Genomic DNA, 26,941 nt, shown 5'->3' with positions numbered 1-26,941 from the left:
CCTCCGGCAGTGGTCATTTCGGCACGCAAGAAAAACACATCCAAAAAGGACGCCCATCACAAAATCTTAAGAAAAAAACGTCCAAGTGCTCGTCAGGGATGTCCTTTTTTTTTTTTTTTTTTTTGAGAGTGACGTGTATGAAGCCGTCTTTGGCATGCGCAGAGCAGCCAGCATAACGACTGGCTGCTCTGCGCATGCTCAGCTGGCCGACTGGCTTCCCCTCCTTAGGAAAGAAGTCGCGTGCAAATGAGCTAACAGCGAGCAGCTCATTTGCATGTGATTTCCTTCATGCATGCCCGTTTTTTACCGATTGGCTAAGGGGTCGGTAAGGGAAGGGCTCTTTCCGTTCAGTTAGTGAATCTGGCTGTAAATCAAAGGGTGCCAATCCACAGGCAAGCTTTAAACAGCAGAAGTGAATGGCAGAGGGGGGCTTGCAGGAGAGAGGTATGTTCTTCCACTCTCTTCTGGCTTGCTGGGGGTGCATATGTGTTGGGGTGGAAAATGCAGCAGGACTGGGAGGATATTGTTATTCATCTGGCCATCTGAATTTTGGAGGTGGCTGCTAGATGTAAACCAGATTTGACCAGGCCTTTTTCTCACAGTATCACAGGATGCATGCAAGCAAGACCCTCCCCAAGGCTTTTCTATCCCTTACATCACACAGCGCAGGGAATAAAGAACATCCCCAGGTGGCTTCTAGCCCTTTTATATCACTGGATAGTTTGTACTCTGTCACTTTTTGCACTATCAGCAGTTTTGTTATCTTGAACAGGTCAGGGGGTGCCCTTTCATCTCAAAGGGCCTTTTGCCTAACCACTGCTGCTGCCTGGGACATGCAATTACTGCTTCAGGAGTCTGCAAGGAGAGATAAATAGTGACTGGATGAGGGGAGGGGGTGGGCGAGCTGGAACCAGAAACCGGAGGAAGTAGAGGACAGAGGTAAACATGTTCCCTGGCCCAAGAAGGGCACAGAATGACACCGATCCTTCAAACTCTGTTGCAAAACGGGAATATGGGTGAGGGAAAGATGGCCCTCCTGTACCTGTAAGCAGATACCTAAAAGCCTGTGACCTTTCTTTGTTCCCAGGGTAGCTGCTAACCCTGGAGGAACAGAGCACTACATCTTGCTCTTGCAAGCCCATGCTCGCATAACAGGGTGGGGGTGTTAGTGTATACCTTGAACTGCTTCCAAGCTACCCCTCCATCAAAGATAGCAAGATCAAGGGTGGGTGGGTGCCTAAGAAAAACTGACCACATGGGGTTCTCCTCCCATGGACTTTACGTCACATCTCACAACAGACTGGGCCACGTGTAAGGCTCTCAAAACAAGTTTTCATTCCCCGTCACACATATACACAGCTCCCTCTTGGGAGGAACATTAGAAACTATTTCTTCATACTAAGGGTGGTGGATGTATGGAATATAGCCTCCCAAGGAGGTGCTGGAAACAAAAACAGTAACGGAATTCAAGAAAGCCTGGAATGGGCATAGGATATCCTTTGACTTACAAAAGGAGCAGCCACAGATCAGCTGGAATCCCTAGCCTGCACCAAACCCCCCCCCCCCCCCCAGACTAGATGGGCCTCACAGTGCTTGCTTGCCATCTGGTGGAAGAGCCGGGGATTAGAACTGAAGCATGAGGAGCTAAAGTGAGTCCTCCCCACAAGGTCACAAAAGAGGGTCAGTGACAGAGCCAGTAACTAGACCCAAGGTGCAGGAAAAGTGACTTGGGCCCAAGGTCACACACAGTGGCAGAGCCGGGGATTAGGACTAAAAGACCGCCGCCCCCCCTCTATTTCATTAGTACCCAGAGTGCTTATGCTGCCGGCCACCCCCACCCCTACCCTCAATCCATCAATCTGTTGTCTGCTCAGAAGGCAACTTGGAGTTAATCCTTAACTGCCTCTGGAGTTCAGGCAGTTTCTTACCTCTTGGTCCAGTTCAGAAGAGGAAGATGCAGAGAAAGGTTGTGGGGGGAGGGTTGAAGTCCCTCCCCCCACTCTTCACCTCAGTTGAGAACACTCCCCCAGCTCGGGGCTGCTGGTGTCAGCACTGCAGTTGGCCAGTCCTCCACACCTCACCAGTCCAAGACCAGTCCTCAAAAACTAAAAAAAATAAGCAATCTGTACCACAAGGAATCCGAAGCAAGTATGCTCCAGATCCGCCAAGAGACCGAGCGAAGGGGCGCAGAGGGGACTTCCCCTTCCTTCCCAGAAAGTCACTGTGCTGGCTTCCTCACTGCTGTGCTCCAGATCTGGTCTCCTCCCTCTCTCTCCAGGCCACTTAAGCCCAGCTGGCTGTTAACATGTCGGCCAATCTCTTTCTCTCCACACGCGTGTACGTATCTGTGTATATGTGTCTAAAGTCTCCCTGTCCCAGGGAAGCTCTTCTCGTACTCCCCTTTATCAAGTTGCCTTGTTCCTCCTCATGACTCAATCTTGCTTCCCTCCCTCCGTACACACACACACACACACATCCCCGCCCCGGCAAGGGACGCGCCGTTCTCACCGGTTTAAAGGGCTGGTGAGGTCACAGCGCCACGCGGGCCCTCCCTCCTCCATGGCGACCTGGGATTCCCTGACTCAGAAACACGCCTTCTCCATCACTCACACCCCGCCCTACACACACACACACACTCACACTTCGCCTTTAATATTTTATTTTGCATTTAAGGTGGATTTCACAAAGAGAACTTTGGCCGCAATTCAAGACTATGCTTAAAAACAAAACAACCTAGTCCTGCAAATCAAAGACAAGGCAGACAGAGAAAGATGTGTGTGCCTGGAATGCATTTAAGGTGCTTTTGTCAACATTTTTTTACAAATGTTTCTGATCTCTTCCCTTCTGGCTCACTCTCTATTTCCCCAGCTGTCGCTCCACCTCCCCCCTTGTCCCTGCCTGCTTCTGTCTTGCTCCTTCACTGTCTTTTGCTCTCCCCACCCCTTGGTTTTTTTTTTTTTTTCACTGCAAAGGCAGCAAGACACACACAGCAGTGTGTAAATAGGCCAGGAGAGGGACTTCTGACATCACCCACATACAAAGAGAATGACTACACGACTTAACCATCTCTCTCCTCCCTCCCTGTTCTCTCTCTTGCTTAGTCCCAGGCTGTCTCTACTCCCCGCCCCCGGCCTTTTTTTTTTAATATATTCTCCGCCTCTTCCCCCCTTTCTGGCAGTCTTTCAACCTCCCCCGCCAACTGTCTCTCCTTCCCTTTCATTCTCTCCAGAACTGCTCACTGCTCAGACAGGAGGACCAGTAAAACCAAGATCAAATACACAGGCTGTGCTTTTCAGACCTGGGCCCTGGCTCTAGCTTTGCCAAGGAGGCTGTTTCCAGTGTTTTCCTGCACTCTCAATCCCTTCTTAACATCCTCTGTCAGTCATCAAAAGGTATCAGAAGACAACCCTCCTCCTGCCACCCCATCCCTGAAGAGCTCAGATTCAGGGTCTCCTCTAAGCTCTGAGAGTTAGTACACAAGTATTGCCTTACCGGGAAAGACCAAAGGTCCATCAAGCCCAGCATCCTGTTTCCAACAGTGGCCAATCCAGGTCACAAATACCTGGCAAGATCCCAAAAAAGTACAAAACATTCTATACTAATCCCAGAAATAGTGGATTCTCCCCAAGCCCATTTAATAATGGTCTATGGACTTTTTCTTTAGGAAGTCGTCCAAACCTTTTTTAAACTCCGCTAAGCTAACCGCCTTTACCACATTCTCTGGCAACGAATTCCAGAGTTTAATTACACGTTGAGTGAAGAAATATTTTCTCTGATTTGTTTTAAATTTACTACATTGTAGCTTCATCGCATGCCCCCTAGTCCTAGTATTTTTGGAAAGAATAAACAAACGATTCACGTCTACCCTTTCCACGCCAGTCATTATTTTATAGACCTCTATCATAACTCCTCTCAGCCGCCTTTTCTCCAAGCTGAAGTGCCCTAGCCGCTTTAGCCTTTCCTCATAGGGAAGTCGTCCCATCCCCTTTATCATTTTCGTCGCCCTTCGCTGTACCTTTTCTAATTCCACTATATCTTTTTTGACCAGAATTTAACACAATATTTGAGGTGCGGTCGCACAACGGTGCGATACAAAGGCATTATAACATCCTCATTTTTGTTTAACACACCACCTTGAGTGAATTCTTTCAAAAAGGTGATAAATAAATCCTAGTAAATAATGGGGTAGCCCAGGATCTGGGATCAAGCAGCAGGCATAGCTCCCCAGGTCAGCAGAGGCTCAAGATGCTGCTAGGAAGGAGTCCCAGTTATTAGTGGCCAGACTTAAGCCCATGACTGCAGGATTCCTTGAAGGAGCACCTGCTGAAATACCCTGTCTGTAAAAAAACAGGCAGTCCAAATTGCTACAATGTGCCCTACAGCGATGGTTCTCAAAATTCTGTTCTGGGGGGGGGGGGGGGGGGACCACCAGCTACTTGTATTTTCAGGATATCCCTAATGAATATGCATAAGACAGATTTGCATGCCTGTCACCTCCATTATATGCAAATCTCTCTCATGCTTTATGCATTAGGGATATCCTAAAAACCTGACTATCTGGTGATTCACCCCAGGACAGGTTTCAGAATCACCTGCTCTAGAGCATCAATACACCTCCTTTTGGGAGGCAGATTTAAACACACAGGCTGGACTGAAACAGATCTGCACAGATACTAGACACCAGCAGAATATCCGATACAAAACACACACAGATCCCCAGTAAATTCAGAATACCTGACCACAGACTAGAAATAGAAAGAGGCAGACCCAAACTGAACTGGAATCCCCAAACTGCCAGATTCTGCATGCAATGCAGTACTGGAGAAAGACACAGAAATGAATTTCCTATTGCACTGTGCAAAATACAAAGATATCAGAAACACACATTTCGCAAAACTAGCAGCGAAAATCAAAGACTTCCCAGAAAAGAAAGAGCAGGAAAAATATCTGTTTAACCCTGACAGAAAGGGAAGAAACCATCAGCTACAGGAGCAAAATATGTTGTATTCTGCCACCAGACAAGAAATGTGACCAGATCAGGCACAACGCAGACCAGGACAAAGACCTGGGAACTGTTCTTGTTATATTGACTTGTCTGTACGGCAATAGTAAAATAAAGTTTTATTTTTTTGTTACATTTGTACCCCGCGCTTTCCCACTCATGGCAGGCTCAATGCGGCTTACATGGGGCAAAGTTCTGCCCTGCTGTCTTTGTTTTCTTTTGCTCTACTAGTAAATGCATTATTCTGGCGACACATGTAAAACTGTCATGCCAATAAAGTTATCCGAATCTGAAAGCTGGGGGGGGGGGGGGGGGTATAAAATAGAATAGCCCTGGTTCCAAAAACAGATGCCCAGGTTCAAATCCCAGCTTTAACACCTGGCTCTGCAAGCTGATAGGTTGCCTTTAACAATGAACACATTATTTAAAAGTTAACCATTTAAACTATTGAAATGTAAACAGTTAACAAGTGGAGGAGTGGCCTAGTGGTTAGAGCACCGGTCTTGTAATCCAGAGGTGGCCGGTTCAAATCTCACTGCTGCTCCTTGTGATCTTGGGCAAGTCACTTAACCCTCCATTGCCTCAGGTACAAACTTAGATTGTGAGCCCTCCTGGGACAGAGAAATATCCAGAGTACCTGAATGTAACTCACCTTGAGCTACTACTGAAAAAGGTGTGAGCAAAATCTAAATAAATAAGATTCTGGAATCTTAAAGAGTGACAAGATTCCATGCAGAATATCAAAGAGTAGCGACATTCCATGTAGAACCCCAAAGAATAGCAAGATTCTGGAGTGGAGGAGTGGCCTAGTGGTTAGAGCACTGGTCAGTTCAAATCCCACTGCTGCTCCTTGTGATCTTGGGCAAGTCACTTAACCCTCAGTTGCCTCAGGTACAAACTTACATTGTGAGCCCTCCTGGGACAGAGAAACAGAAGCCTGCCCTTGCAGATCAACAGTGCGGCCGCGCAGGCTTCTGTTTCTGTGAGTCTGACGTCCTGCACGTACGTGCAGGACGTCAGACTCACAGAAGCAGAAGCCTGCGCGGTCGCATTGCTGATCTGCAAGGGCAGGCTTCTACATGGAACGTTGCTAATGGAGGAGTAGCCTAGTGGTTAGTGCAGTGGAACATGGAATGTTGCTATTATTGGTGATTCTACACGGAATGTTGCTAGTGGAGGAGTGGCCTAGTGGTTAGAGCACCAGTCTTGCAATCCAGAGGTGGCCGGTTCAAATCCCGCTGCTGCTCCTTGTGATCTTGGGCGAGTCACTTAACCCTCCATTGCCTCAGGTACAAACTTAGATTGTGAGCCCTCCTGGGACAGAGAAATATCCAGAGCACCTAAATGTAACTCACCTTGAACTACTACTGAAAAAGTGTGAGCAAAATCTAAATAAATAAGATTCTGGAATCTTAATGAGTGACAAGATTCCATGCAGAATCTCAAAGACTAGCGACATTCCATGTAGAACCCCAAAGAATAGCAAGATTCTGGAGTGGAGGAGTGGCCTAGTGGTTAGAGCACTGGTCAGTTCAAATCCCACTGCTGCTCCTTGTGATCTTGGGCAAGTCACTTAACCCTCAGTTGCCTCAGGTACAAACTTACATTGTGAGCCCTCCTGGGACAGAGAAACAGAAGCCTGCCCTTGCAGATCAACAGTGCGGCCGCGCAGGCTTCTGTTTCTGTGAGTCTGACGTCCTGCACGTACGTGCAGGACGTCAGACTCACAGAAGCAGAAGCCTGCGCGGTCGCATTGCTGATCTGCAAGGGCAGGCTTCTACATGGAACGTTGCTAATGGAGGAGTAGCCTAGTGGTTAGTGCAGTGGAACATGGAATGTTGCTATTATTGGTGATTCTACACGGAATGTTGCTAGTGGAGGAGTGGCCTAGTGGTTAGAGCACCAGTCTTGCAATCCAGAGGTGGCCGGTTCAAATCCCGCTGCTGCTCCTTGTGATCTTGGGCGAGTCACTTAACCCTCCATTGCCTCAGGTACAAACTTAGATTGTGAGCCCTCCTGGGACAGAGAAATATCCAGAGTACCTGAATGTAACTCACCTTGAGCTACTACTGAAAAAGGTGCAAGCAAAATATAAATAAATAACTAAAGTTTAAATAGCAGTACTCCTTTGCACATGCTTTTCACAAACTCGTCCCTCAAAAACATGGCCTAGCGCTTCCCCATTCCTTCCCCCTCAATTCCCAATATGCTCACCCACTGCTCAGCCCTCCCTGGTGTGGGCAAAGGCGCAGCACAAGCAGACTACTTAATGACTAAATGACAAGACTTTACTTACCATTTAATGGTTTAATATTTTATAACCTTCTTTCTCGCTAAGCCCATGAAGCCACCACCCTGGGGAAAGCCAGGAGGATTGATCTTTAAGGAGGCCAATTACCGGTACCTGTTCTTTCCATAAAAAATGTGGGCCAAGGTTTTTAAACTGCCAGCTATGACCTGCCCAACCTAATCCCTGGGGACACCTCCTCTCAGCGTGAAAAAACTCAACTTCTAGCTCGAGGGTGGGCAACCACGGTTCTTGAGGGCCACAAAATCCAGTTAGGATTTCAGATGTCCACAATGTACACAGGATGAGACTGAGTACAGTGGATGGAATACATGCAAATCAATATCATTGCATATTCATTGTGGAAATCTTGAAAATCCCAAATGGGTTGTGGCCTTTGAGGACCCCTGCTTGCCCACCACCGTTCTAGTTGTTTTCAGAGAGCCGATAAATGCAGGCCAAGTTGAAAACTGGTCCAAGGATCACCATTAGCTGCATTTGAACAAGTTTCGTAAATCACGCAGGACCCGCCCAATCTCAGCCTTGCACAATCGTCGTGGGTGCCGCGACGCAGAGTTTTTTTTTGGGGTACTCACGTGCCCCTCCCCCTTCCCAGATCAAGTTAATATTTTTCTAATGGTCTCAATAAACCTACTGCAAAATCCTGATTAATTGAGCTGACGAGACTGCCAAAATTACAATCGAAGCTACTCATTGGGTGGGGGTGGGGGGCAGCACCATACGTGTGTGTGTGTGTGTGTGTGCGTGCGTGTGTGTGCGTGTGTGTACAGGGGGTGTTGCTCAAAGCAACCTTTGCCCAGGCACCATTTTGCAAAGAGGGTGATCTGCACATAACACACAGAGACCAGTGAGCAAACAGAGGAGAGAGCAAAATAAATAAAAAACAAAAAAAAAGGCCTCAGAGATCCCTCCCTTTCTCACCGAATTCAGGGGGTGCCCTTCCTTCCCCACAGACTAGGCAGAGACTGTTCCCGGAACGTAGGTAGGTGGCACAGTGCAAAAACAAAAAAGGTGAGACAGACTCAGGCACAGCCAGGAAAACATGAGAGGGGGTTAAGTAGTGTGGCTCAGTAGGGGGGTGAGGAAGGGGGCCTGAGAAGATGCATCAGAGAGCTGAGGCTGATTCAGGGCCGGATGAAGACTGCCCCTCCTACCATGTGCCCACTAAGAGACATCAAAAGAAAGAAAAAGTATTGTGTCACAGCCCTCAAGTACAGCAAGACCCACACACCAGCACATCAGGGCCAAACTTCACACCCACTGCTTCCCCCTTAGCTTAATGTCACTAAAGAAATCATTAACATCCCCCATAGAATTTAACAGACAAAGCACATTTCCCTCTCTCTCTCCCCCAGAACACAACGCATGCACTATAGACTGCAGCAGGGTACACACTTCCCTCACACTCACATATACACACACTGTGCCTCAGTAGTGACAGAACACATACAGCACACACTGCAGAAGGACACAATTCCTTCACACACACCTTCTGCCCCAGCACACAAACACAGCACAATTCCCTCTCACACACACCTTCTGCTCCAGCACACAAACACACACAGCACAAATCCCTCACACACACACCTTCTATACCAGCACACAAACACGCATAGCACAAATCCCTCACACACACACCTTCTGCTCCAGCACACAAACACGCATAGCACAAATCCCTCACACACACACCTTCTGCTCCAGCACACAAACACGCATAGCACAAATCCCTCACACACGCACCTTCTGCTCCAGCACACAAACACGCATAGCACAAATCCCTCACACACGCACCTTCTGCTCCAGCACACAAACACGCACAGCACAATTCCCTCACACACACACACACCTTCTGCTCCAGCATACAAACACAGCACAGCACAATTCCCTCACACACACACACACCTTCTGCTCCAGCATACAAACACAGCACAGCACAATTCCCTCACACACACACACACCTTCTGCTCCAGCATACAAACACAGCACAATTCCCTCACACACACACCTTCTGCTCCAGCACAATTCCCTCACACACACACCTTCTGCTCCAGCACACAAACACACACAGCACAATTCCCTCACACACACACCTTCTGCTCCAGCACACAAACACATACAGCACAATTCCCTCACACACACACCTTCTGCTCCAGCACAATTCCCTCACACACACACCTTCTGCTTCAGCACAATTCCCTCACACACACACACCTTCTGCTTCAGCACACAAACACACACAGAACAAATCCCTCACACACACCTTCTGCCCCAGGACAGAAACACACACAACACAGACTGCAGCAGCGCACACTCAAACACACACACTGACCTACCACAGAACACACATCACAGCCAGCAGCAAGATGTGTACACACACACACACACACTCTCTCTCTCTCTCTCTCTCTCTCAAAAACACTAGCCCAGCATACAACGAATAAAGGACAAGCAGCAGCAGCACAAGCTTTCTGGACATCCAGCCTAGCCCACAGCTCACAGACTGTAACACACTGGTGTCTTCACAGCAGCACAGGAAGTCCCCTGGGCTGAAGTCTGGCTGAGACAATTCACAGCAGACTCACTGTCCTTTATTACTTACAGCTGGAGACTCACAGGGAGGCAGGAAGGTGCCAGGACACAGCCAGCAAGTTTAAGAAGAAGAGGTCTAATCAGACATGAAGAGGTCAATTGCTTTCTCCCCGTGAGCTTCAGTTCTAATCCCCAGCTCTGCCACTGCCTGTGCAATACCATGACCTCGGGATGAGTACCATATTTGCCTTGTGCCTCAATTCCTACTCCTGTGTGGGTAACCCTGGCAGGAAGGCATTCATCAGCGAAAGCTCTCTGAGCTATAACGGGACAGAGGGCTGAACTGAATGTGCCTCTTCCCTTTATCCCCTTGCCCCGACTATATTAACAGCAAACCACTGAAGTGCAAGTCCTCTGGCATGCTATAAACAAAATCTAACCCATTTCCACTAAATATCAAACCTGAGGGGGGGAACAAACATGTGTGAACCATGTATCAGGTAGAATTAGTGTCACAACCACCTTCCCCCCTCCCCTCCTCCACCAGTTCCTTATCAGGGGCGTGTGAAGTCTGGGTAAAACTATCAACCTTCCCAGCAGGGTGTAATTATAGTTATGGAGGAGCAAGGGGTGGGGCGGGCGGAGGATGGTGTTCAGCTGATGTGTCTCACTGGTGAAGGGGAATAAGAGATCAGAAGGAGCCTGGAAGAGATGGGAAGAAAGACAGAGGCAAGAGACACACAGGTAATAATTACCTGCAGCGCTGGAATAACCTGTTATTCCGATTATGTTCCTGGAACTGGGCTGAGCACATAGGAGATGGAGAGCATGGGATGGGAGGGGTTGGGGATAGGAGTCAGAGTGAGGGGTACAGTGTGGGGGGGGCAGGCTTTTCTCAGCTATATAGGAGAAAAGAGGAACTTGGGCAAGGGGGGGTAGGTTGCAGTATGTTGAGTCACTTCTTCTGCCTCTTACTCAGCATCCTTGTGAGGAAAAGGGACGGAGGGGGGGCACTGAGCTGGTCAGAGTGCCAGGGCAGCGCTTGTGGTGGTGGTGGGGAGGGTGAGGGGTGAGTGAGTTCCTGCAGATGTGCTTATGTGGAAGGGCACAGCAAGACCTTGACTCATTCTCACACGATCTCGCAGAAATCTCGGTTTTGTTTTGTTTTTGTGCAAGATAAGTGTGTGTGTGTGAGTGGGGGGGTCGTTCTTTGTGTTCAGTGCCCACTTGGTGCTGTGACGCAGGTTTAGTGGGATGCAGGAAGGGGAGGAATGAAAGAGAGTCTGTACCAACAGCTGCTTAGTGCTTAGCACAAGAAAGCATGGTAAAAAGAGAAGAGGGAAAGACAGCCGGTGTACGAGAGAGGAAGGGAAGGAGATACCCACCCCTCAACCAAGAGAGGCAGAGACTCACCCTGGATTTACTCTGTCTCACCTGTGGTGCTTTGTCTATCACTATGGGAACCAAACACCTTCCCAAGGCAGAGGAGACCTTTATATAATATACACAGACTAGGCACATACCTGAGCTGCCCTAAGACAGCCCTCCCCCCATCTCTAGCGCCAGCCCTCTTCTCCCTCTCCCAACATCCCAAATACCTAAACCTAGTATGCGTGCCAGCATTCCTCCTCCCCAACAAATTCGCTCATTACGCCAGAGATCAAAGACAGACTGATGGTATCGTAATGCAAGAGCATTGCAGAATCCAACCAAGCCCCACATCACCATCATGCAAAGCGTATCAAAGCTTAATACCACAGCAATGCCACCACAGTGGACCCAGGCAGAATTCCATGGCAACGTTGCCATGGCAGACCCAGGCTGAATACCAAGGCAGTGCCACACAGGTAGACTTGGTAGGGGACAAAAGTACATAAGTATTGCCATACTAGGAAAGACCAAAGGTCCATCAAGCCCAGCATCCTGTTTCCAACACTGGCCAATCCAGGTCACAAATACCTGGCAAGATCACAAAAAAGTACAAAACATTTTATACTGCTTATCCCAGAAATAGTGAATTTTCCCCAAGTCCATTTAATAACAGTCTATGGACTTTTCCTTTAGGAAACCGTCCAAACCTTTTTAAAACTCCGCTAAGCTAACCGCTTTTACCACATTCTCTGGCAACAAATTCCAGAGTTTAAATACAAGTTGAGTGAAGAAAACTTTTCTCCACTTCGTTTTAAATTTACTACATTGTAGCTTCATCGCATGCCCCCTAGTCCTAATATTTTTGGAAAGCGTAAACAGACGCTTCACATCTACCCGTTCCACTCCTCATTATTTTATAGACCTCTATCATATCTCCCCTCAGAAAGCAGTACAAAATGGACTGGCTCATACCAAAGAGGAGAGGGCAATGGGCTTGAGGAAGGTACAGCTGAGCTGGGGGTCGGTGGGTGAGGGGTAGGAAGAGAGTTAGGGAACTGAGCCTCTGGGAGAGAGGGGAAGTAAAAGTGAATTTGGAAGGGATGGGGATTGAGTTGGGGGCACCGGCACGTTCAAATTAAGGACACCCACCCAACAACTTTGGAAAAAGGCTGAAAGAGAATGAGGTGGAGGGTCCACCACAGAAAGGGGCAACTGGACATATGTCCCCATTCTGGAGGATGGGCTTGAGCCTGGATGGAGGGAGTTTAGAATGAAGGGGAAGAGAAAGAGATCGGGGGGGGGGGGGGGTGTAGTCTAGCATGGTTTGTGGCAAGAGCATTAGGGGATATGGAGAGTGGCTGGGGGAGGGAGGAGAGTATCTTGGCCTTCTTTTGGGGGAGGGGGGAGTTTCACAGAAAAAAATATCAAATTCTGTGTCTGATTAACAGCTTTTTCCTGCGCTGCATTAAGAGTTTCTTATTTTGACAAATAAATTATGCAGATTAACAAAGTACAGTATCACAGCAACATCACCACATACCAGTACCAAAACATACCACCAAGGCTGTTACTTAAGTATTACTATAGAACACTGGCTGTGGTAACCACCACCACAGTACAACAAAAGGTTATAATGCTGGCAATAAGCCAAATCAAAAAGATACTGCTCTAGGTATGGGGGTACCATACAAAGTGTGGAGGTGCACTTAATCCCCACGAAACAATTAAAAGGGAACAGAGGGGGGTGGGGAAGATAGGCTCTTAACAAACAATGGGGAAGACGTATAGTTTCAATAAGCCAAAGAAATACATAATTCTAAAATGGTAAAGCCGCCACTTCAGAAACCACGATAGTACTGCAACATTGCCGAAATGTTACCAAAGCATTCTAATACCACAGCAATGACACAGAAGGGCAAGACTTTATGCCACACCGTAATGGAGTGGAGGAGTGGCCTAGTGGTTAGAACACCGGTCTTGCAATCCAGAGGTGGCCGGTTGAAATCCCGCTGCTGCTCCTTGTGATCTTGGGCCTCCGTTGCCTCAGGTACAAACTTAGATTGTGAGCCCTCCTGGGACAGAGACATATCCAGAGTCCCTGAATGTAACTCACCTTGAGCTACTACTGAAAAAGGTGTGAGCAAAATCTAAATAAATAAATAAAGATTCTGGAATCTTAAAGAGTGACAAGATTCCAAGCAGAATCTCAAAGAGTAGCGACATTCCATGTAGAACCCCAAAGAATAGCAAGATTCCTGAGTGGAGGAGTGGCCTAGTGGTTATAGCACCGGTCTTGCAATCCAGAGGTGGCCGGTTCAAATCCCACTGCTGCTCCTTGTGATCTTGGGCAAGTCACTTAACCCTCCACTGCCTCAGGTACAAACTTAGATTACGAACCCTCCTGCGACAGAGAAATATCCAGAGTACCTGAATGTAACTCACCTTGAGCTACTACTGAAAAAGGTGCAAGCAAAATATAAATAATAAAAATAATAAATAATGACCCCCAGGAAAGCTGTACTGTACAACCATCTGCAAAGTGGACTCTCGTCTTTGAAGGTTCATATCTCTAACAGTGTCTGTGAAGCAGGTCCTGGAGATAGTATGCATGCTAATTTATCTAAGGGATACCCCAAAACATGGCCCTCAAAGACTTGCTAGTGGATACCACAGCTGCTCCTATGAAGAAAGGTTTGGATGGCTTCCTAAAGGAAAAGGCCATAGACCGTTATTAAATGGACTTGGGGAAAATCCACTATTTCTGGGATAAGCAGTATAAAATGTTTTGTACATTTTGGGGATCTTGCCGGGTATTTGTGTCCTGGATTGGCTACTGTTGGAAACAGGATGCTGGGCTTGATGGAGCTTTGGTCTGTCCCAGTATGGCAATACTTTTGTACTTGGGATTCTGAATGGAATGTTACTACTCTTTGGAGTTCTACATGGAATCTTGTTACTCTTTAGGATTCCAGAATCTTGCTATTGTTTGCAGTTCTACATGGAATGTTGCTACTCTTTGGGATCTTGCCAGGTATTTGTGACCTGGATCGGCCACTGTTGGAAACAGGATGCTGGGTTTGATGGACCTTTGGTCTTTCCCGGTATGGAAATACCTATCTACTTATGAAATCATGGAAATTGTTTTTCTCTTTAGTTATTAACTATTTACTTTTCCCCTCCCCCCTTCTCTCTCCCTGCAGGCCCTCTTCTTCCTCCTCCCCCCCCCCCCACCCCATTTTCCCCTTCCTCCGGCCTGCCTCCTTTTGTATCAGTGGTATTCCATCCCAGTCCTGGAGGGTCAGATTTTCAGGGTATCACTAATGAATATGCATGAGAAAGAGATGATTACAATGGGGCTAGAAGGGCATGCACATTCATCAGGAATACCCTAAAAACCTAGCTCACAGGTGAAGACCAAAGGTCTACATGGTCCAGTGGAAGGCAGTAGCCTCAGGGCTAGCTAAGTGACTGTGCCCTGAGCCAACTTTCGGATTGGCGCCCCCTCCTATGGCGCATCCTCCCCCTCCCCCAGCCTACCTTTAAATGCAGTTTTCCTCTCCCAAGGCAACAGTTCACCTAACGCTATCTGCATCAGCCTCAATCTCTTCCCTTTGCCACGCCCCCTGCAGAAGTGATGTCAAAAGGGGGCGGAGCGCTGCAGATGGAAGATGCAAGATGCCGGGGGGGCTGATGCGGGCAGTGTTAAGTGAAATGCTGCCAGTGCTCACGAGGGGAAAACTACCTTTAAAGGTGGTCTGAGAGAAAGAGAGAGAGGAGGGGGTTTACTGGCTCTTCTTTTTCCCCTCAATCTATAGGGCCAGTGAGGTCACAGGCTCGGGCTTTGGTGCCCTTTTAATTGCTGGCGCCCTGGGCCAGAGCCTGACCTGTAAAGGTTAAGCCAGCCTTGAGTAACCTCAAGCAACACATTATGGTGGAACCCTGTTGTCGAACGGTGACCTTCCTATTCCAAAATGCCATCTGGGGGTTCCACAGAGCTGGTGTAAGAGCAGACGTCCTAATGCAGCAAAGATGCACGTAACTCCCATGCTTCATCCACATGTTAACCTAGAGCTGCTCAAGCATCCTTTCAAAACAGCACTTACAGGCAGATGATCAAAAGCAAACGCCGGCACTAGAGGCTGTTAGCGCCATACTAGCGCCGACATTTACTACCGCCCCATGATCAGAGCCCTCGAGCGTGTGAAACAACGCACTCGAGGGCTCTTAGCACAAGTAGCATGAAATTGCATGCTAATCAGCGCTTAACGCATTCATCCCCAATGATCAGCGTCCCGCGCGCCAAAGACTGGGTCACTGGCCGCGACAAACCCTACGTCAGCTCCGAGCTGGCGTTAGGGTTTGCAGATCATTGGGGAACAATTGTGAGCCCTGTCCAGCATGCATTCCCTCCTACAGCAAAACCTGCCAGCGACGGCAGTTGAGGACTTCCAAAATTTGGACTTTTCTGTGACGAGGCAGTTGAGGACGTCCAAATTTTGGACGTTTCTGCAATGGGCAGTTAAGGACGTCCAAAATTGGATGCTTCTACGAGAAAGACGTCTTTCTCATAGAAACATCCAATTTTGGACGTCCTTAACTGCCCATTGCAGAAACGTCCAAATTTTGGATGTCCTCAACTGCCCCGTCGCTATACCTCCGACACCCCCTTGAAATTTGGCCGTCTCTGCAACAGGGCAGTTGAGGACAATCAGCTTCCGATTTAAAGATGGGCGTCCTTCTCTTTTCATTGGTCTCCAGCCCAGATCTGTCAAACAAGTGCGGGAGGATTGTGCCGAGCGCATGCTCAGGCACAATTCTCCCGCACTTCTACCCCATGATCAGAGATAATTGCGCTGCTTAAATTTGCATGCATTATCTCTGATCATAGGTCTAATAGCGCCCCGCGCTGTTTGGAACGGCGCAGGGCTTTTGATCATCTGCCTGTGAGGGTGCTAACGCATGTAAGTGCTACTTGTCTTGAGCAAAGAGGCACCTGGTTATAAAGTAGAATTGTCATTCACCTGTCTCCTCCTTCCCCACCTCAGCTTGGGTCTAATGTCACCCCAGCGTCTGCCCATCATGGTTGATGGCAGCATGTATTTCTGGACTGCACCATTTACTCAGCCCTGATAAAACCATCACTGTAAGACTGCAGTATACACAGCAAAGTGTTACACTGTATTTATATACACAGCCTTCCCTGAACAAAGTTCAACTCAAAGCAGTTTGCAACAGAAACAATAAACAAACAAATCATTAAAAAAAAAAAACATCAATAAAATAGGAAAGCGCATCATTCTTTTAAAAGGCTTAACAAACCTACCCCCGCTCGCTCTCAGGAGCTATTGCAGTGAAACGCCACTAGCTGGTTAACTCGGTTTTAGCGCCCGCTTTTTGTTAAAATTTAAGCAATTTAAAAAATCGATCAGAAAACTTTCCTGTTCTATTTACTATCAGATGGCTGAGACGTGGAACCAGCTTCCCTTTTGCTTTAAGATGTTGTGGTCTTTATCTTTTAATTAGAAGGAATTTGAAAACCTCTCTTTTTTGCAAATTTGGTCTAACTAAATAATTAAAGTAATTTGTTTAATTTTACAAATGTTTATAACTTTTTCATAATTTCCCAGATGAAATGGCCTGGCTCTTGTTTTGTGGAATCAGTCTTTGAAACCCAGTATAACTAATGCTTTTGCGGGTGCCCTATGCAAAAACTGGGTCTTGCAAATGAGTCAAAGCCTGGCGCATGCGCAGAGCACATCCATAATAATGATGCTATTGGCTACTAAGCCTGGCACGTGCGCAGAGCACATCCATAATAATGATGCTATTGGCTACTTAGCACACAGGCAGAGAAGAGCAGACTAATGAGTGGAGTTGAATGGGTAGATGTGAAGCGTCTGTTCACGCTTTCCAAAAATACTAGGACTAGGGGGCATGCGACGAAGCTACAATGTAGTAAATTTAAAACGAATCGGAGAAAATTTTTCTTCACTCAATGTGTAATTAAACTTTGAATTCGTTGCCAGAGAATGTGGTAAAGGCGGTTAGCTTAGCAGAGTTTAAAAAAGGTTTGGACGGCTTCCTAAAGGAAAAGTCCATAGACCATTATTAAATGGACGGGGAAAATCCACTATTTCTGGGATAAGCAGTATAAAATGTTTTGTACTTTTTTGGGATCTTGCCAGATATTTGTGATCTGGATTGGCCTCTGTTGGAAACAGGATGCTCGGCTTGATGGACCTTTGACACCGTCAATCATAATTTACTTCTTGACACACTGTCCTCATTTGGGTTCCAGGGCCCCGTCCTCTCCTGGTTCTCCTCGTATCTTTCCCAACGCACCTTCAGAGTATTTTCTAATGGCTCTTCTTCCACCCCCATCCCGCTCTCTGTTGGGGTTCCTCAAGGATCTGTCCTTGGACCGCTTCTTTTCTCGATATACACCTCTTCCCTGGGCTCACTGATCTCATCACATGGTTTCCAGTACCATCTGTATGCCGATGACACCCAGCTCTACCTCTCCACTCCCGACATCACAGTCGAAACCCAGGCCAAAGTCTCGGCCTGCCTCTCAGATATCGCCGCCTGGATGTCCAACCGTCATCTGAAACTGAACATGGCAAAGACTGAGCTCCTTGTCTTCCCACCCAAACCCTCCTCTCCTCTTCCCCCACTCTCTGTCTCTGTTGACAACGCCCTCATCCTCCCCGTCTCGTCAGCCCGCAATCTCGGAGTCATTTTCGACTCCTCCCTCTCCTTCTCTGCCCATATCCAGCAGACAGCTAAGACCTGTCGCTTCTTCCTCTATAATATTAGCAAAATCCGCCCATTCCTCTCTGAACAGACCACCCGAACCCTCGTGCACTCACTCGTTACCTCTCGTCTTGACTATTGCAACCTTCTCCTTGCTGGTCTCCCGCTTAGCCACCTATCCCCCCTTCAATCTGTCCAAAATTCTGCTGCACGTCTTATCTACCGCGTGAACCGATACTCTCATATCACCCCTCTCCTCAAGTCACTTCACTGGCTCCCGATTCGCTACCGTATTCAGTTCAAGCTTCTCCTAATGACCTTCAAATGCACTCAATCTGCAGCCCCCCATTACCTCTCTACCCTCCTCTCCCCCTATGTCCCCACCCGTAACCTCCGCTCTCAGGACAAATCACTCCTATCTGTACCCTTCTCCACCACCGCTAACTCCAGACTCCGTCCCTTCTGCCTCGCATCACCTTATGCCTGGAACAGACTCCCCGAGCCCATACGCCATGCGCCCTCCCTGCCCATCTTCAAGTCCTTACTCAAAACCCATCTCTTCTCCCTTGCTTTTGGCGCCTAACCACCTTCTCCATTCATGATACTTACACTTACTACATAGTTTGTTACCTTTAGATTGTAAGCTCTCTTGAGCAGGGACTGTCCTTCCCCATGTTTAAACTTGTACAGCGCTGCGTAACCCTAGTAGCGCTATAGAAATGCTAAGTAGTAGTAGTAGTCTTTCCCAGTATGGCAATAGTTATGTACTTATGACTACCAAAAGGCTGAAAACAACGCTGGGGCTTTAACGCCAAGTCTGAGGTGGTGTAAAAAATTAGCTTGAACTTCTGCAGTAGCGTTAGGGAGGATTTTGTGATTTCCCTTCACTGTGAGCATAAGGAACCTCAGCATGTGGGAGGTGTGCTGGTACAAAATGCGTTAAGTTGTCCAGTGTGTGGCGGAGGCAAAAAAAAAAAAAACAGACAGGGTGGTAAATGAGACTGAGAATCATCGCTCCATGGTGCGATCTCACCTTGAGTACTGCGTTCAGTACTGGTCGCCTTATCGCAAAAAAGATATAGCGGAATTAGAAAAGGTTCAAAGAAGAGCGACCAAAATGATAAAGGGGATGGAACTTCTCTCATATCAGGAAAGGCTAAAGAGGTTAGGGCTCTTCAGCTTGGAAAAGAGATGGCCGAGGGGAGATATGATTGAGGTCTGTAAAGTCCTGAGTGGTGTAGAATGGGTAGAAGTGAATCGATTTTTGTACTCTTTCAAAAAGTACAAAGTCAATGAAGTTACATGGAAATAATTTAAAAACAAATTGGAAGAAATATTTTTTCACTCAATGAACAGCTAAGCTCTGGAACTCTTTGCCGGAGGATGTAGTAACAGCGGTTAGCATATCTGGGTTTAAAAAAAAGGTTTGGACAAGTTCCTGGAGGAAACGTCTATAGTCTGCTATTGAGGTAGATATGGGGAAGCCACTGCTTGCCCCTGGATTAGTAGCACGGAATCTTGGTACTTTGGGGTTCCGGAATCTTGTTACTCTTTGAGATTCTGGAATGTTGCTACTCTGTGGGGTTCCGGAATCTTCACTCTTAGGGATTCTGTCAGGTACTTGTGACCTGGATTGGCCACTGTTGGAAATGGGATACTGGGCTAGACAGACTATTAGTCAGTCTCAGTATGGCTATTCTTAGGTGCTATCGGCGTCCTAGTTGCACATGCAACTCCACAGCCAATCTGTACACAAGACATAGATGTTCCTAGCACGGACCTGTGTGCACATGTGCCCAGTACACTCTCCCCTGTTAGCACACTTTTTGCACAGGACCGATTTGCACATTTGGTTACTGCATTGGGGAGCGAAACTTTGGCATTAACTCGCATTAGGAGGTCATGCACGAAGCACTAGTGCAGAGCTCTAACACTAGGTTTCTGCATTGGACCCTCTTTGGAGGCGGAATGGGGGGAAGGTAAAACATATAAAAAGTACTACTACTACTTAATATTTCTAAAGCGCTACTAGGGTTACGCAGCGCTGTACAGTTTAACGAAGAAGGACAGTTCCTGCTCAAAGGAGCTTACAATCTAAAGGACGAAATGTCAGGTTGGGGCAGTCTAGATTTCCTGCATAGAGGTATAATGGTTAGGTGCCAAATGCGACATTGAAGAGGTGCGCTTTGAGCAAGGATTTGAAGATGGGCAAGGAGGGAGCTTGACGTATGGACTTGGGGAGTTTATTCCAAGCGTAGGGTGAGGCGAGGCAGAAAGGGCGGAGCCTGGAGTTGGCGGTGGAGGAGAAGGGTACTGAGAGGAGGGATTTGTCCTGTGAGTGGAGGTTTCGGGTGGGATCGTAAGGGGAGATGAGGGTAGAGAGGTAACGAGGGGCTGCAGATTGAGTGCATTTGTAGAAGAGCGACCAACTGTCGGAGAAGCTTGAACTGTATGCGGTACCTGATCGGAAGCCAGTGAAGTGACTTGAGGAGAGGGGTGATATGAGCATATCGGTCCAGACAGAAGATAAGACGTGCAGCAGAATTCTGAACAGACTGAAGGGGGGAAAGATGGCTAAGTGGGAGGCCGGTGAGAAGTAGGTTGCAGTAGTCAAGGCGAGAGGTAATGAGAGAGGAAATCCATAATTTCCTGCTACTCACAAACCCAACCAACTCCCTAAAAACTATCAAAAGCCCAAGCTGGCAAGGCTCAACCCACATCAGTACATCAATGTAACAATGTAACATACCCAACATATTGCAACATTCTTATACACTGTAACTTCTATACCACTTTTTAACATATTAACACTATTTAATATTACTTTTTCCAAACATAATACAAATCTAGCACAGACAGACCAAAATATACTGCGGGTGTTGCAAATTCTGCAGCAACGCTAATGGTCTATTCCATTAACCCGCAGAGTTAATGCCATGGTAATAAAACAATAAAGATTCAGGACACAGGGTCAAATACTCCATGAACTATCATTGACTGGACAATTTGATGTTAGACTGATGGTAACAGAACATCACAATAACAGGACTCAGTGATGTTATGGGTAACAAGGAAATATACAAAAGAACGCCATTCCGCCAGAATAAACACAATGGGGCAGATATTCAAAGCTTCTCCTGCCTGCTTAAATCGCTTCCTGCTGAATACCCATACTAACCGCCCAACCAAAAAGATGGGCAGGTCAGGGGCAGACTGGAGAGGAGCCTGGGGTTATGCAGGTGCTGGCAATATTCCCCTTCCCGCAGAACAAACCGCTCCCGCACCCACCCCCTCCTGATCTCTAGGTACGCTCCCCAACCCCTACCTGTCTCAATGATGGTCCTGCAAGGGTTTCTGGGGGCAAGGGCGTGGCCCCATCACAGCTGCCTTTCAAAACGTCTGCTGTAACCTTTCGTGAGAGGTCATGGCAGCCATTTTGAAAGGCAAAGGCGAGGGAGTTGTGCTTCTGACCCCAAAGGTCCTCGCTGGACCACCATGGAGAAAGGTAGGCCCAAGGGTACCCACCTAGACATCAGGAGGGGTGGGGATGGGGACGAGGGAAGGGGAGGAACTTAGGAACATGGTGGCAGAAGGGAGGGGGTAGGAGGGAGGCCGGGAGGGGGATTGGGAGCTTTTATTTAAAAAAAAAAAAAAAATAGTTAAGCAGGTCCCAGCCAATATTCAGCTGGGGCCCGTATGAAACTCTTTTATGCAGGCCCAGCTGAATATCGGCTGGGTTCGTATAATCTCCCAGCACTAAAAACTGGGGGCTAATTCAGCCAGCGACGGTAAGTGTTTAAAAAACCCACTGATCACCACTAGCTAAACCAAGACCAGGTCCCCACCAATAACAACCTTACATTCCATACCAATGTTCAGTGGAAGGTATATCTTGTCAGTGCTGCCATTCCTACCTCCTCTCAGGATCCACTGGTCATTAGCGGGAAAGCGAAAAAAGCAGAACGTGGGAGAGATTTTTTCACTCTTGTGGCCCTGCTTAGCAGTGCCATGTCCGAGGGGCCGATGATCAGTAACCCGTGCTAAAGCCAACAGCGCATACCCCGTACGGTCAGAACAGCACCGAAAACTAGCTTGCCAATGCTCAAAGGAAGTGATGTTCAAATTATATGTGTGCTGTAAAAGCGAACGCAAGAGGGGGAATGTGCTTGACACATGCACCGAAGAGCTTGGTAGTAAGCGTAGCTCTTGTGAGCTTATGCGACAGGCAAACCCAAAAATGAAGCACACAGCAGCGCCACTCTTCCGCGCTTTAAATATAAGCTTCAATTTGGTTTGCTTTTTTTTTTTTTTATACTTGGAAGGCTTATTTTTAAACAAAGAAAACAGATGCCAATGTGTGTTTTCACCTTTGTGTTTGCTCAGACTCGCGCACATTTCTTTCTCAGTACCAGCACTTAAGAGCCTCGCATGGGCTTTCTTCTGTTTCCAAAAGAAATCAAACCCAGCAGATTTTAAACTGAAAATAAAAAGAACTCCTCTCTTCAAACTCACCAAAGCCAGCTCCAAGTGGTAAGAGCAGGATTTGGTTGTGTGCTGTTCTCAGAGAACTGGGAGGGCATAAAAAATGACCTCATTAACATTCGTTTGACTACATTCAAATACAATTTGCGGCCATCTCCAGCATGTACGTTATTAATCTGCGCAGAATGCTCAGAGAGCCTTAATGCAGGAAACATGTGCGCTATTCCGGCACCGACAGGCCTTAAGACCGGCGGTTGGTTTTGAGAATCAGCCCCCGAGTGAGAAGTGGGTGAGCCTGGACAAGACAGGGAACACACGAGGGCAAGAGCGCGCATGCAAGAAGGAATGGGGAGAGCGCCCAAGAGTGAAAAAGTGGGCACGCTGGTGTGGGCTGGCGGGGAAGGAGTAAGAGGCTGCACATGCCCATTCAAGGGAGTGAGGGCACGAGAGAGTGTTAGTGCAGAAAAGTGCGAGGGGAGCGAGCGAGCGAGGAGGGTGAAAGAGTATGCACATGCAAGGGAGGCGAGAGCACACAAAAAAGCTGGATGAACTGGCAAGAGCACGTACACATGCGCAAAGGAAACAAGACAGCACGTGCACACGGAATTTGTGTGATGGTGAGAGCACGAACGATCAGAATTCGAGTGATGTGAGAGCACGAATGATCGAGGGGAACAGGACATCTGACTATGCTCACACAAGGAGGGAGACGGCAAGCATATTTATGCAAGGGAACAGAATGAGAGAAAGCACATTTTATGCAAGGAGGTAGATGGCACAGAGGAGTGAAAGGAAAAAGGAAAGGTGGGGAGAGAAAGATTCTGGGAATAACTGGGGATTGGGGGGAGGGGGGACTGGGCATACTGATCCTGAGATTAGGGTTGGAAGTAGAAAATTCATCCAACATTTTGGATCCTTCATAGTTGATGTATCTTTCCGAAGAAACACAGTTTTGGTGTGCATTCATCTTTGCCGGCGACATTACATTACTATTTAATTCACATTCTTCGAGACAAGACTCCTGATGCAAGCCTTGTGGTCGAAAACACAGCCCGTGTCGAGTCTTGTATATATTAAAAACTTATTGTGCTGCCGAGTGCACTTTTGTCACCTTCGCCGTGTTTCTACGGGGTCTTTTGCTGTGTGCGAGGGTTTGTTTGTTCGTCTGATGTATCTTTCCAACAGGAAGATGCCATCAACAACATAATCAAAAGGAAAGTGGATGTGATGACACCAACCTGTAAGGCAAGGCATCTTGGCCCCTACGCTACGATTTCTGTCGCATATCATGAAACGCAGACCAAGTTCCTGGTCTGCCCCACCCCACCCTTTTTACAAACTTGATCTCAGGTTCAACAAATCTGGCATGTGAAAATTTTAATTTTGGCTTCTGCATTTGGCTTGAAGTTTCACATCCTTCAAAGACCTTCAGGTAACAAGGCAGCCTAAGGCCAAACCATTAAAGAAAAGTGCTGTTGACAACAGTTATACTGGTGAAAACGGAACGGTTCTACAGAATGCTGGAGCACTTTCTAATATTGTGTTACCATCATGAGAATGGCCAAGTGCTGATTTTGCACCTCGGCGCTTGCCTCAATTGCATCACTCTTTTCTCTAGAAACAGAACCATGTCTTACCTGAGTTGTTCCCCTCTCATGGGCAACCTGGTGCTGGGGTCGGGCTCCTAGCTGCAGGAAGCAAGAGGAGGTAGAGTTGGCGTGGTCACATCGGAGCCATGGATGAGGTCTAAAACCTGCGGAGGCAAAACCAGAACTGGTGAGGGGTTATGGCTGTCCTCTGAACCTGCTGCTGTGCCCTTAAATATAAAGGAGGCCAGGGTGGTGGGAGTTGCGAGGGCTCATCTTACCCCAACTATGCCTCTTCCCTACCAGGAACAAGCAAAGGGTTATAATCTCCGCTCTGCCACCACTGCCAAGAAGGAATGCAAGCACATAGAAAGAGAAATGGTCCCTCACCCTCTTCCTTCTGATCATCCCTCTCGATTACTCCTACACTCCCTTCCTCCCACACTTACATAGTAACTTAGTAGGTGACGGCAGAAAAAGACCTGTACGGTTTCATCCAGTCTGCCCAACAAGATAACTCATATGCGCTACTTCATATGTATACCTGACCTTGATTTGTATCTACCATTTTCAGGGCACAGACCGTAGAAGTCTGCCCAGTACTAGCCCCGCCTCCCAACCACCAGTGCTCATCTCTTCCCCCTTTCCCATACTTGCTCTCTCCCCTCCTTCCCACCTCAGCACACTTTCTGTTATTGAGCCCCTGTTAATTCAATGGGTCATGGATTTCATATACTGCCTTTCTGTGTTACAACCAAAGCAGTGTACATATATTATATATACAGGTACTTTTCTCTGTCCCTAGAGGACTCACAATCTAAGTTTTTTGTAACCAAGGAGGGTTAAGTGACTTGCCCAGAGTCACAAGGGGCTGAAGTGGGGACTGAATCCAGTTCCCCAGGTTCTCAGCCCACTGCACTAACCATTAGCCTACTCTTCCACTCCCTTAAGCTAATTCCTCTCTCACACCTTCTCCATCTGGGTTTGCTTGGTGGGGGGGGGGGGGGGGGGAGAAGTCATATTAAAAGGGGAAGGGCTATGTCTTGTGATGGATGACGGGTGGGGGAGGGGATTTTTGGTATTCCTCCATGCTGCTTCCCGTTTAAATCCCAGCCTTATGAGGAAGAGGAAGCAGAGCCCCCATCCCCCACACCCACAGGGTCCACCCCCACAAAACCAGATGAGTGGGAGGAAGGGGGAAGGAAGAGCTGATAGTGACAAAAGGAACTTCTGAGCCTCAAGCTCCCTCTCCCCCCTCCCCCCTACACTACGTAACTCAGGAAGGAAGAGGTAGGCAGCACAAACTCTTCCTTCATCCAAGAAAAGAAACCAGGCCCTGAGCTGCCCTCCTTTGTGTATTTATTTGGATTTTGCTTGCGCTTGCCTTTTTAGTAGTTGTTCCACAGAGAAACTGAAGGTGGATAAAGACCATGTGGCCTAGCCAGTCTGCCCTTTCATACCATCTACTAGACCTTCCTCTCCAGATCTAAGGAAGGGATGGATAAGGCAACCAGAACTACACACAGTACAAGGGCGAACTACGTTCACATTAGAGAATGACAGGGGGATAAAATTTGTCCCTGACCCCGCCGGTTCTGTCTCCGTCCCCTCAGGCCCCATCTCCAGCCCCATCCCTGTGGGCTCTGTTCTCATCTGCAGAAGCCTCGAACACTTGTGATTTTATATTTAAATCTTTTTATTAAAGTATAAAAAGGAACAGTATGCTGTGTAACTGTTGTGGGTTTTTTTTTTTGTTTTGTTACATTTGTACCCCGCGCTTTCCCACTCATGGCAGGCTCGACGTGGCTTACATGGGGCAATGGAGGGTTAAGTGACTTGCCCAGAGTCACAAGGAGCTGCCTGTGCCTGAAGTGGGAATTGAACTCAGGACCAAAGTCCACCACCCTAACCACCAGGCCACTCCTCCACTTACAAATTGAAAAAATATTGTTGTCTGCATCAAACATAAATAACAGTCCAGTTGATTAACAGGCTTCAAAGTAGAAAATGACATGGGGACAAAGCTTGTCCCTATCCTCACGGGCTCTGTCCCCATCCCTGCCCTTCTGTCCCCCTCCCCGCGGTTACAGCAGGTCCCCATCCCCGTGCCATTCTATAGTTCATATACATTGGGTACTTCCCTGTCCCTGAATGGCTTACATTCTAAACAGCATTTTTATCTGGTCCTCATCAAGGGTCCAAGCCCTGCGAGGTCCCTCAACTTTACATCTGGCACTCTTCAGGGATCTTTTCCTTCCTCTCACCCTCCCACCTGGCTCTTCTCAGGAAACTGCCCACTGTCCAGGCCCCTTCCCATCTGGCTCTCATCAGGGATCCAGTCTCCTGTATGGCTCTCTGTGCCACTTGTAAGCACCATCCTCAGTGTATATCTTCTGCATTAAATGAATATATCAGAAAAAGAGCCCTCTTCCTCCCCCCTCCCCATATCTTTCTAATAGGGTTGCTGTCCCGGACAAGATTAACCCTTTAGCAGATCCTAGGCACACCTGTGCTTTGGGCTCCCTTCATAATATAAATACATTTAAAACTCCAAGAAATGGGACCTTCCATGGTTCCGACTGCAAAGGAAAAGTGGAGGTCCATGCAGTGGCTGTCTGTCCTGGTTCACCCCTACTGCCCAATCTTTTTTCTGCCAGTGGCTAACTTACCAGAGCAAAAATCTGAGAACCACTGAATTAGCATCGGAGAGGGCCTCTCCTGACCATGTGGGCCCTAGGCACTGCCTAGTTGGCCCATGCACAGATGGCGAGGACAGTGGCTGCCCTGGTTCACCCCTGCTGCCCAATCTTTTTTTCTACCAGTGGCTAACTTACCAGAGCAAAAATCTGAGAACCACTGAATTAGCATCGGAGAGGGCCTCTCCTGAACATGTGGCCCTAGGCACCGCCT

The 26,941-nt window shown here is 47.8% G+C and overlaps 1 protein-coding gene across 10 annotated transcripts in view; it reads right to left on the bottom strand.

Annotated features, from left to right (window-relative positions):
* KDM6B (lysine demethylase 6B) overlaps positions 1–26,941 on the bottom strand; it is a 151,592-nt gene that overhangs the window by 49,708 nt on the left and 74,943 nt on the right. For 8 of the 10 annotated variants that reach the window (XM_030188427.1, XM_030188430.1, XM_030188426.1 and 5 more), the window contains one exon: positions 24,083–24,198. The gene's annotated coding sequence lies outside the window, so the exon portion shown is untranslated. Of the gene's footprint in view, positions 1–1,928; positions 2,365–24,082; positions 24,199–26,941 lie in introns of those variants that run through there. The other 2 variants (XM_030188431.1, XM_030188432.1) reach the window with 1 other exon arrangement.

The sequence above is a fragment of the Microcaecilia unicolor genome, chromosome 14 (genome assembly GCF_901765095.1).
Source record: "Microcaecilia unicolor chromosome 14, aMicUni1.1, whole genome shotgun sequence".
Taxonomy (NCBI): domain Eukaryota; kingdom Metazoa; phylum Chordata; class Amphibia; order Gymnophiona; family Siphonopidae; genus Microcaecilia; species Microcaecilia unicolor.
The sequence above is the reverse complement of the archived record's forward strand: the minus strand, read 5'-3'. Positions and strand labels throughout refer to the sequence as shown.